The sequence below is a fragment of the Bidens hawaiensis genome, unplaced genomic scaffold (genome assembly GCF_021521415.1).
Source record: "Bidens hawaiensis isolate Kalapana, Puna unplaced genomic scaffold, B.hawaiensis_p1.1 tig00029862_1, whole genome shotgun sequence".
NCBI lineage: Eukaryota > Viridiplantae > Streptophyta > Magnoliopsida > Asterales > Asteraceae > Bidens > Bidens hawaiensis.
This window is the reverse complement of record NW_027505162.1, coordinates 76294-89125: the sequence shown is the minus strand read 5'-3', so window position 1 is coordinate 89125 and position 12832 is coordinate 76294. Positions and strand designations below refer to the sequence as shown.

General features: G+C 37.8%; 1 pseudogene; it reads right to left on the bottom strand.

Moving 5' to 3' along the window:
• Positions 1-8239: 8239 nt before the first annotated feature.
• On the bottom strand, positions 8240-9471 carry LOC143611162 (G-type lectin S-receptor-like serine/threonine-protein kinase At1g34300 pseudogene; annotated as a pseudogene).
• Positions 9472-12832: the final 3361 nt, after the last annotated feature.

Genomic DNA, 12832 nt, shown 5'->3' with positions numbered 1-12832 from the left:
TATTGTAGTCATGTGATGCTTCTTTGTCATTGGCAAAGCCGCATGTACACCAAGAATTTATTATAGATTTTGCCATACATGTTAATTTTGCAATTCTAAATGTTTTAAATTGCATGTTGATTAGCATACACAGATTCAAGACCCTTTGTTGCTCATCTCTTGAAATCCGACTAAAAACTCTTGTGTGATTTGTAATATATTGAAGAATACTGCGAAAGTTTAACCTCGATTGAGATATGAAGTTAATTTCTTATTTACCTTGCTGCCTGTATAGAGGAACGTTTTTGTAAAACTAGCTTGGTTAAACTCTTTAACTGTAAATCTGATTTTGTGAGTACTGTTATAAAACAAGTTTTATTTATTTAAATATCTATATTTGTTTTGTTTGCTTGTATGCATTATTCTTATTTGGTGTTCCGAATCAAATTGCTATATTGCAAAATTCACACCATCAAGAATTGGTGATAGAGGCTAAGAAGCCAGTTAAAGATGAAAGTTGAAGAAACACAAAATCCCCCTTGGTCTAATGATTTAGTCCAGGGTGAAGATTAAGTATCTTCCACGATGAGTTTAGTGTTATCCGGTGTGAATAGGCAGATTCGCCTACAAAACAGAACACCGTGAGCTCGTTACGAGAAGGAGATGGGGGGGGGGGGGTTCTTCTCGTAGCACTCTCCGGCGTGAGAATCATTATTTGTATATGGATATAAGTAAATTGTATTCTCCGCGGGAAGCTAGAGAGTATAATTATGTAAGAGTTCTAAGTCCATGGCTCCCTTTACAGTTTGGAGGTAATGCAGCATTTATAGCCGGTCGGGACGAGAGAGAATGTATAGCCGCCTGCCATGTCGAACGGTCCACTAATTAGGATCCTTGTACGTGCGTTAAGCAGAGTTGGTGGGCAGCATGGCCGAACGATGTTGATGTTTTATACTATGTAGTACTATTGACTGTGTGTTTTCAATTCCCCATTGGCTGGGTGACTTTTTCGTTGATTATATATCCTTTTTGTACCATGCTTGTGGAGATCTTTGGCGCTCTCATTCCCGAGGTGTCAAAAAAGGCTTGGTACCTGAAGATATAGTATTCAGCGCCATGATACATGTCTAGCGCTTGACTGTCCAGCCGGCGGAGGCATGTTGTTGGCTAGTAGGTGGGTTTGATACCATACCTCTACAAGTCCCCCAGTCCATTATTGCCCTCAAAATTTAAATAAATATTAGAAACAAATAATATAAAATAATTTCGTAATATGGGAATGAAAACTAGTATATATATCCTATTCTTTACCAAGAAATGAGTTTTAAAATAGGATTTGTAGGACGGCCAAGTCCATATGAAACTTGTTTTAAAATTAAAATAAGATTGTATTTACAAAATATATACCATATTGTTAGGGCTGCATAGCTCAAATTTTCGAACGAAAATGATAAATCTACGCTACTGAGAAAAACATGGGGTTGGGGACCGGGCCAAGCTTAAGCTTGACCCATACGTATTGTGTAATAGTAAGAAATTCCAAACACCCCCTCAACAATCTTGGGGTTTAAATAATAAGCATACCGAATAACAATCAATATGTTCGTATTAGAAAAACATACAATCTCGAAAAGGCTAAGGAAAAAAAAGCAAAACAAAAAATATAATGGGTATGTTTGGCAAAACTAACTGATGGTTGTAGCTGGAAGCTGCTAGCTGGTAGCTGGTGGCTAGAAGCTGTAGCTGGTAGCTGTTAGTTGTAGTCTTTTAGAAATATTTAGGTGTTTGGTAGAGTGGCTGGAGCTTTTAATAAAACTAGCTGGGTGTTCGCGCGGTGCATCGTTCTAATCGGAAACCTATTCTGACTTGACCCCTTTCGACTCAAAACCGAACCAACATGAACCGGACTAAATTAGCCCTTTTTGCATCGACTCGTTCCGACCCTAATTTGGTTTTACACATGATCCGGGCTTACCTAACTCGACTTGTTGCCGATCCTAACCAATAATCACATAATATGCTAATTTTTTAAAGTTAAAGATATATAACAATATGGATACTCAAATTAAAGAGAATAAAATGCTTGTTTTTATGATGCAATTTTTAAAAATAAATATTCATGTATGAAAAAGTTATAGTCTTTTAAAAAGTCATGGGGGTGGTTGGTTTTGAATATGGGTTAAATATGTAATTATTATATGAATTAACAAAATGTGATGGAAGTTCAAGTATCAAAATTGTAAAATTTGAAATACTAAAAGCTTGTAGCATTTTGTAAACGATACTTGTTGGAGCTTTTAGCTTTAAGCTTTTTCTCCTAACCTAAAAGCTTTATGCTACTCTAACCAAACAAGACTTTTCAATAAATTTGAGTTTTTTCTTAAAAACGTGTAGCTTGAAGCTCTTAAAAGCTTCTAAAAGCTCTTTGCCAAACATACCCAACTTGTAAGAAAGCCTTATGGTGGAACACGGCGGATTTTGTTTTATTTTTAGTCATAGTAGTGATAAGAGGCATGATAATATGACTAGGATGACAGAGGCTACAACAATCATCGTATAACAAGAGAAAAATAAATACAAGTACTTTATATTTACGCCCTAGTTGTGGTGCGCGTGCGCGCATATAATGTATTTATGTGTGAACACTCAAGTGGGCAAAAATAAAATTGCACTAATTTTGACGTTATTTTATTAATTTCGTGAAAATAACGTTAAAAGTTGCGGATGGTTAATCAGGCATCATGTGGTGGCGTTGATGGCCGAAATATAAAGGTACATGCACCAATCAACCGGTGTCCCAATGGTTGAGTGTTATGTTTCTTATGTCCAAGGCTTGATATAAAACTACTATCGAGTCGGGGGTCTCAACGGAAGCAACATCTCTATTCCTAGAGAGTTAGAGGTAAGGCTGTCTATATCTTACACTCCTCAGACCCTACCTGTAACAACCCTAAAAATAGAGCTAATTTTTTTTAAAAGGGGGAGGCTTATTGTTAGATACCGAGCATAATGTTGGTTAAATGGTCAAAGTGTACTGTATGTTAATAACGTTGGCCCGAACCGCAAAAAAAAATATAATAATAACTAATATAATTATATAGAACACGGGTCCTACCCGAACTGATCAAACGAAAGCGAGAGTCGTTTAACCCAAACGAACCCGAACTTGACAACTCGAAAAAATTATACGAATTGTCATCCTATTAATATTTACACTTCACTGGGCATCCAAAATACATGAACCCAAATATCAAACGACTTCTTATATCACCATCCAGCCACCAAACCAAACCAAACGAGCATCGATAAACACTAATCGTGACATGTTATATACATTATGTGAAGCCATGATTTATAATTTCTATATTTAAAAATTGGTTCCCATATTATTTATTTAAAAGTTATTATTCGAATGTTGTAAAAAAAATGATGATAAAGAAAATAATGAAAGATATTATAAGATCTTCAAATCAAATATCAATCCCTGCTCCCCTATCAAAACTATCAATCATCTCTGCCCCAATCTGTGTTCATGCATAACTCCATCCAAGAAATCTCCTACAATAACATAATCTTTCATCTCATCTGTTAATCCCTTGCAATCACCTGGGAATTTCAATTTTGCTCCATACCTTGTTATCATATCGCCATCCAGTCACCAAACCAAACCAAACGAGCGTCGATAAACACTAATCGTGACATGTTATATACATTATGTGAAGCCGTGATTTATAATTTCTATATTTAAAAATTGGTTCCCATATTATTTATTTAAAAGTTATTATTCGAATGTTGTAAAAAAATGATGATAAAGAAAATAATGAAAGATATTATAAGATCTTCAAATCAAATATCAATCCGTGCTCCCCTATCAAAACTATCAATCATCTCTGCCCCAATCTGTGTTCATGCATAACTCCATCCAAGAAATCTGCTGCAATAACATAATCTTTCATCTCATCTATTAATCCCTTGCAATCACCTGGGAATTTCAATTTTGCTCCATACCTTGTTATCATATCGATCAATCCATAATCCACTATATTATAAAAAAAACTCCCAGCCCGGAACTCCACTCCTCTTGCTGTCGGATTATCCTCCGAACCGGAGCAACAGCACCTGTGGAAACTGTCCAATAACCAGAAGCTTGAGTTCGTGCTCATCATCTACGCTTAATCAATATTATTCTTCAATGTAAACATTCAAACTCTCTACTCTCTCTTGACGAATCAAACCAGCAGCCCAAGAACACCAAGAAAACCGGGTAATCACCTATTCTAATATTGCTTAATCCATATTTACCTTCTTCCTTTGTTGTTCTAATCAACCGATAACCAACTCACAGCCCAAAGCATTATGTTTTGCTTACGGATTCAGTTCAAGAACTGGAGTTTAATCCTACTTGTGAAACCCTAAAGAGTTTGAGGTATGGCAGCCCGTATTTGTTGTGTTTTGTGTTGATTCTAAGCTTTGCAACCGTGTGAAACCCAAACCATAAGAAAACATATTAATACGTAACCTAAAACTATCATGAAATACATGTTAAAATCGGGTATAAAATAATCACGAAGTTAGAACCTATAACAACTAGATCGAAAACTCAAATCTTGAAACCAAACTAACGGATCATAAACTGAACCATTTAAGTTAATTAATATATCCAGAACATACTGAGAATATGGCCGGGTTGAAACAAAAGAAAAATCATACCGAGTGCAGCCCTAGAACCGCTGGCAATTTATGGACCATTCGGTAACTCGTTTAAGAGTAAATTAGCTTGAAAACCAAACCGATACGTGAGCATGTTAACTTCTGGACACCTAACATTATTTCCACAAGTTAAACGCGTTTATTCAAGTCCTAAACCCTTGAAAAATACCAGCTCCAGCTGATAATAATAAACCATGTATTAAAAACCTTTTAAGCCGACACTTTTGTAACTCGTTTAATTAAGAAACGAGCCCTGCAACCTAGATATTATTATGACTCCTTTTTACAGTCCTAAACATAATATTTTTGTGGTATATAATCTAATCGTAAACTAATTTATAAGAAATATTTCTTTAAAAAACGAACTAGATGCCAAACGAGCCAAAACCGGGTTCGTACTCGTTAGTACAGCTCTGAAATATTTTGAAACCAGTGAAGTGTTAGAACAACTTATTTTTCTATACTATTACAGGTCCTAACATACTTGATAGCCAAAAAATGAGTTTTGTTAGAAATATACCATAAAGGTGCCAACGGGCCCAAACCGAACCGAAGCCACTGTGGGGTTCCAAGCACCCAAATATTAGTATAAAACTTTTAACAAGTCGTTACCATATGTTAGAACAGGTCAAAACATGTTTTGTGATGAAAATTGAGTATTAGATGAATATTGGTGGCCAAGGGTATTTTTGGAAGTTAACATGAGCCTAGATTAAATAAGACTGAAGAACAAAGGAAACTGATATGACCAAGACCATGAACCTTTTAAAGTTTCACAATGTGCAACCCTTAAAACCGAAGCCAACTTGTAAACGTTCGGTAACTCGTTTAAGTGAAAACTAACTTGAAAACCAACCCGACATGTGGCCTTATTAGCTTCTGAATATTTAACAAAATTTCCAGAAGTTAAGTTTACACATTAAACTTGTAAATACCAAACCCAAGAATTAATAACAAACCGAGTACTAAAAATCAACCGAACTGACATTTTGGTGACACATTCGATAAGATATAATCCGTGCAACCAAAGTAATAATATGATATCTTTTTGCAGCACCAAATATAATATTTTAATGATATATTATCTGACCAAAAATCATTTTGCATGAATTGTCGTTTTTAAAACCGAACTAAAACCCGAAAGAGCCAAAAACCGGGCTGTTAGCAAAAATGCAGCCATGAACATAATTTTAAAACCCATGAAATGCCAAAACAACTTATTTTCATGTATCCTAACAGGTCATAACATGTATGATGACCAAAAGTGGGTATTTGTTAAAAAGGGTATTTTTGGAACTAAAGAGTAACAAGTTAAACCGTAAATTCTGGAAAATATGAAGCTGAACTTTTAAAACAGAATATTATAGTTATAAATAGCCAAATATAGGCTATGATATGTTTAAGGGAAAATGAATTTACAAAACGGGCCCGTTTGCAAGCTTAAGAGTTTGTTTCGTTTAAAATCGAACGGGCCGGCTTTTAAAGACTTAAATGCTTCAAAAATATAAGATGAATATTTTTCCAGAAAGCTATATTTGAAATACTTTATTATAAAGTTGTAAATCGTTTTCACTACATACAACATCCTTTTTGTAAAAGAATTAGCGTTTAAATGCGACTTACGGTTAGACCGACGTAACCGATCGAACTTTTTTTAAAATATAAAGTTATGAAGTTTCTGATTTTTGGTAGCATGTATAAGTCTATGAAATCATAGTTTGAGTTTTTACTTATTTTACAAAAAAAAACTATCTAAGCCTTTAACTTGGTTTTTGCCAAAACAAACGTTAAACGAAGGTACGAGGACTAAAACCGTACAACCCAAAAATTTCTGAGATATCAGACCTGAAAATAACTCATTTTTATGTTATATATAATACTAGAAATGACAAGTTTCAGTTACAAAAGCATTCGTTTATTTAAACTATTCTTTCAAGTCATTTCGTTAAAAACCGACAACACCGTTGATAACCGGTATTGTCAACGTTTGTAAACACAGTACATGGTTGTTTAAATATGTATCATTAGACTTTTGATATCAATGAAATGTATATAAATTCTATGACCATATGGTAACCCGAAACCTAACTGAAGGCCCGAACTTTCCAAAACTAGAAACTTTATCGAAACCAACCAAGTGAACTGAAGTTACTAAAACTCTTAGAAGCTAAACTATAAACTTAAACATACGACATCAATGTATAAACTTGTACGCGTGTAAACTTTCCATAAATGGGTACTTAATTCACCGCGAACCAAACACTCTGGCCGACACTATGAAATTAACTGGTACCGAAACCCATAATAAGTTTTACATTGTTGTCCAATAACTTATTGTTGAGTACTCGGTGGTTCATAGCGTAGTTGCAAGCTCGTAGATTATCTTTCATTTACATATATTGCATACGGACTGAGGTGAGTTTCGTGCTACCCTTTTTACTTAAACTTTTTGGGCTGGATACATGCTGGTTTTACTTATGGTGTGATATTTATCAAGAGGTGTTTTACTGCTAAATTTTGTCCCAACTTTTACACAATCATTAGCCTAAGGGAATGGGCTGGAGGCTTGTATGGGTAGTACTATTTGGGAGACCCCCACGCACAGTGACCCTATGTTGGGTAAACCACACTGAGATATGCGGATCGTTGCGGCATATAACCAACGTGTTTGACTATTGCTTTTAGCAGGGTGATAGCCCGGGACGGTTTAACTTCTAGTATGAGTTGGGGATACTTATGCTAGTTGCAGGTTTGATTGTGGACTTGATTGATGTGCACCATGCTTTTTACTTACATACACGCAAACTTGCGCTCTGTTATGATTTAACTCTTTTATGTGTATGTGAGCTAAACTCACGAACTCACCAACTTTTTAGTTGACACTTTTTAGCATGTATTCAGGTACCTTGTGGATAGCGGTTTGGATTAGCATTGTAATGAGTATTACTAAGGATAGAGCCATGTGTCAAACATAAGCAATAAAGATTAGATGCCAAGAAAATTTGTAGAACCTAACACGGGATTGCAACAGTGTCAGAGAAGAGATAGTTGTGTAGTTTCACCTTGTTTAAAATACATAGTACAAACATTGTAGCTTATTTTTATTAATGATATTCCGCTGCTTACAATGGTACCAATTTGTCCATAAAACGACCAGGCCCATGGCTCGGGTGTGACACTACCATAGCTTTATTATTGGTGGGATTTACTGAGTACGATGATAATGATGATGATGATGATCCGCGAAACATGACAAGAGGGAGAAGAATTCGCCATACAAGTGGGGCGACGTGAGAAGAGAGACTTCAACCAACCAATATCTAGTTGAAAAGTCGGTGGGAGAGATAGGAAGTGAAAAAGAAGTCGTCATTAAAAGATTTTAATACAATGTATAATAATGAAAAAACTATAAGATATTACATATATCAACTATTTACTGGAGTATGGTCATGAAAGATATCTAATCATATCATTTATTCTAATATTGTAAATACAATTACATTATACCCTAAAAATATATTCTATATATTTTCAAACAAATAGAGTAGTTAAGCCTTTGAAGAGTAAACATCCCCAAAAATTTAGAATACAACTTAGCGATGACTACACCGATGCATGTGTGATTTCGTATCTCTTCATGATTGGTGTTTGTCTTACCATTGTAGAGCTTGTGACCACTTCTGAAGACGACCAATCAGAACCATCAATATTCCATGCAATTCGAGCCAAAGAATCATCTACCTCGCCAACAGCTGAAAACAAATATGAAAAAGGGTTTAAAGGTTCTGGGACCTCCAAAGAACCTTCCAACATTTTCACAACAATGCTCATAGCCGGCCTACTCTCGGGCCTATACTGAACGCAACAAAAAGCTACCTTAACCATCCTCTCTACAACCTTTTGATCACCCTCTTCAATCCCACAAACAACCATCAGATCCTTCAATTGTTTCTTTTCATACTTTTCCCACGCCCAAACTGGGAACCATTGTTGACTATCACCGAGACTCACATCCATGTTCCTCCTTCTCCCGATGATCTCAAAAAGTAACATCCCAAAACTATATATGTCACATTTGGGTGTAACTGGAATAGGCATCCAGAGCTCTGGTGCAGCATAGCCCGGGGTACCTCGTCCTGTTGTTATGGTTATATGACTTTTATCCCTGTTGTAAAGTTTGGCCAAGCCAAAATCAGCTACTTTTGCACAAAAGTTTGAATCCAACAAAATGTTTCCCGGTTTAATATCATAATGAATTATTCTTTGAGAACAATCTTCGTGCAAGTATGCAATGCCTCTTGCAGTCCCAAGCGCAATATCTAGAAGCATCTCAAACCCTATAGCACCACCTGTGTCTGCTTTAAACAAGTGGTTATCCAATGAGCCATTAACCATAAACTCATATACCAAAGCTATCAAACTTGATTCAAAGCAAAACCCATAAAGCCTAAAGAGATTAAAGTGATGTGTTCTTCCCATAGTGCTCACTTCTGCCATGAATTGTTCCTCAATTGTTTTGTTCGAGTTCCCATTTAGTAGTTTCACAGCTATAGTCACACCGTTGGTAGAGACGCCTTTGTAAACCTTCCCAAAGCCACCTGAACCCAATTCAAAGCTAAAGTTATATGTAGCAATTCTCAATTGGTGCGTGGTGAACCGGATTGGCTTTTCCCTTTCCATCTCTTCTATGGTCATGGCCACGTTTAGGGGAATAAAGGATGAATTCTTTTTTAGCATCTCTTTTCGCATGTTATCACATAAGTGACAAATGAAGCCTACCGCTAGCACTGAAGACAATAAGATTTCAAGTCTAAACCTTTATTGTATTGATTAATAAATTGTTGTTGTGATTACTTGATTACAAATAACCCCTATTTATAACCATACAATTACTTGTTAGACAAGAATAGGAGGAAAACTAACTCAATAACTCCCTAGGTTTGTAAGTACGACAACTAGGTCCCTGTACTTATGCAAGATTACACTAACAATCACCCCCCTAATCTTGTGACACCGATGAAGCTTCGTATCTCGTTAAACTTCAACCGTGGCAACGCTTTTGTAAGGATGTCTGCTCTTTGTAAATCTCCACTGACATGCTCCACCTTGATTTGTTCTCTCTCGATGCACTCCCGAATGAAATGGTACCGTGTGTTGATGTGCCTGCTTCTCCCGTGAAAAACCGGGTTCTTCATCAAGGCAATAGCCGATGAATTATCCGCCTTCAACATCACGATTTCCTCCTTTTCTCCAGTCATTTCTGACAACAGACCTCGAAGCCATAAGGCTTGACATGCAGCCGATGTAGCTGCCATAAATTCAGCCTCACATGATGATAACGCCACCGTTCCTTGTTTCTGAGAAACCCATGATATCGGTGATGTACCATAGTAGAAAATCAAACCTGATGTACTCCGACCATCATCCATATCCACCGCATGACTACTATCACTATACCCGTGCAACATACTGTTTCCTCCTCTCGAGTAAGTAATACCAAAGTCTAGTGTACCTCTTAGATATCGGAGAATATATTTAATCGCTTGAGCATGAGCTTGAGTTGGTGATTGCATGAATCGACTCGCATAACCAACCGAGTAGTTCAAATCAGGTCTCGTATGAGTTAAATACCACAAGCTTCCGATTATCTTTCTATAACCAATCGGATCTATCTTCGGATTCTCATCTTCTTTAGCCAACTTTAAGCCCGGTTCCATAGGAAATTGAGTCGAGTTGCACTCCCAAAGACTTGCTTCTTTTAGGATGTTCGTTGCATAACCACTTTGCTTTAACGTTATCCCACGATCGCTTTGCTTTACTTCGATCCCGAGATAGTAATGCAACAACCCAAGGTCACTCATCTCGAACCTTGACTCAATTTGTCTTTTGAAATTTGCAATTTCTTGCACACTTGTACCCGTGACTATCAAATCATCAACGTAAACTCCAACGAGTAGTAACCTTTGACCGGCACACCGTTTGTAAACTGCTTGTTCTTGTTTACATCGAGTGAAACCGAGTTCTTTTAACGACCCGTCTAGTTTAGTATTCCACGCCCTTGGAGCTTGGCGTAGACCGTATAATGCTTTAGCCATCCGGTTGAAATACGTACACCTCTTCTTTCAAATCACCATGAAGAAACGCGGATTTTACATCCAAGTGATGCACTTCCCAACCTCGGTTTGCTGCTAACGCGAGTAGAAGTCGAACGGTTTCGATTCTCGCCACTGGTGCGAACACCTCTTCAAAATCGATCCCATATTTCTGAACATACCCCTTAGCTACGAGTCGGGCCTTGTACTTGGTTATTTTCCTGGCTTCATCTCTTTTGATTTTATAGACCCACTTTAAACCTATCGGTTTTACTTTGGGTGGTGCTTCGACTAACCGCCATGTCTTGTTTCTTTCAATCGACTTGATCTCTGCTTCCATTGCTTTTCTCCAATGTTTTTCATTATTCGCTTCTCGAAAATTTACCGGTTCATCATCGAATAATAATAGGAGATTTACCTCGTCGGTTGTCGGGTCTTTCTCGGCGGTTGTCGGTATACCTTCAACCAGAAAGTCGCTAAATTTCTTGGGTAACACCGTCTTTCGAGTAGTTCGACGCGGCTGAATAACTTGTAACGGTTCTTCGTTTAGGCCAGTGTCGTGCCTAGTCGGGCTTACGGGTGGGCTGCCACCTTCTGAATTTGACGACTCACTTCCGTTTCTGATACGTACCAACTCACGGGTATCATGCCGGTCTACGGACCCGGTGTCAAACCCGGATGTAACCTGCTCCAATTCGGGTTCAATATCACACCTAACAATAAACTCGGTCCATTCAGGACCCTTTTCGCCCTCTTGTTTGTCAAGATCGGCCCACGCGTACCTTTTACACTCGTCAAACTTGACATCCTGCGTAACGTGTACTCATCTTTTGATCGGATCAAACATACGGTAGGCTTTTGTTCCAGGTTGAGTACCTAAGTGAATCATCACAATGCTTCGGTCGTCCAATTTCTTTTGACCGGTACCAAGGACTTTTACATACCCCGTGCATCCGAACACTTTAACGTGTGAAAGGTTCGGTTTTCTTCCTTTAAAACGCTCGTACGGAGTCGAATCCTCCAACGATTTTGTTGGTGACCGGTTTAGTAAATAAACCGAGTGATGAACCGCTTCTCCCCATAAATCTTGTGGTAGTGACATCGCCTTTAACAAACTTTGAGTCGTACCAAGTATGGTTCAGTTTCTTCTTTCAACCACCCTATTTTGATGTGGGGTGTACGGGGCCGTAAACTGATGTGCCACACCTATACTTGAAAAGTAATCTTCCAACACATGGGATGTAAACTCACCCCTATTTTCGGTGCGTATGGTTTTGAGTTTCTTGCCCGTTTCGTTTTCCACCATTTTCACGAAATCTATGAGTAAGCCCGCAACTTGGTCTTTCGTCTTTATCTTGAAAACCCACATATAGCGGGTGTAGTCATCAAAAACAAGCAAAAAGTATCGGTTGCCACCATGTGTCTCGGGATTAATCGCGCCACAAACATCGGCATAAACAAGCTCAAGCGGTACCTTTGCACGATAATTAGATTCTTTCGGGATATCCGATCTTGTTTGTTTGCCTAGCATACATGCATCACAAATTTGCATCGGGTGTTCGATTCTTGGCACTCCATCCTCGAGTTTCGAGAGACCCCGAAGGGCATCGAAATTCAAATGCCCCAATCGAGCATGCCATATCCATGCAGCATTATGCAAATTGACTTGTAAGCAAACTGGAGAAACAACCTTTAAATTAATTTTATAAACCCGGTTGAAGGAACGCGGTACCTTAATCAGAAGCCTTCCATCTTGTTCGAATATCCACAAGATACCATCTTGAATCCCGATCTTGCATCCTCCTTCGTCTAATTGCTCGAGACTTATAATATTATTTTTGAGAGATGGAATAAAATAAACGTCACTCAAGGCTCGTTGTTCTCCCCTTTGACCTTCTACTACTATCGTGCCCCGACCTTCCATTTCGACACACGAACCATCACCGAAACTTACTTTACCGGTCTTGTTGCGATCGATGTTGGAAAACCATTCCGGATTTCCCGTCATGTGGTTACTCGCCCCGTTATCAAGAATCCATGTGTTTTTATCA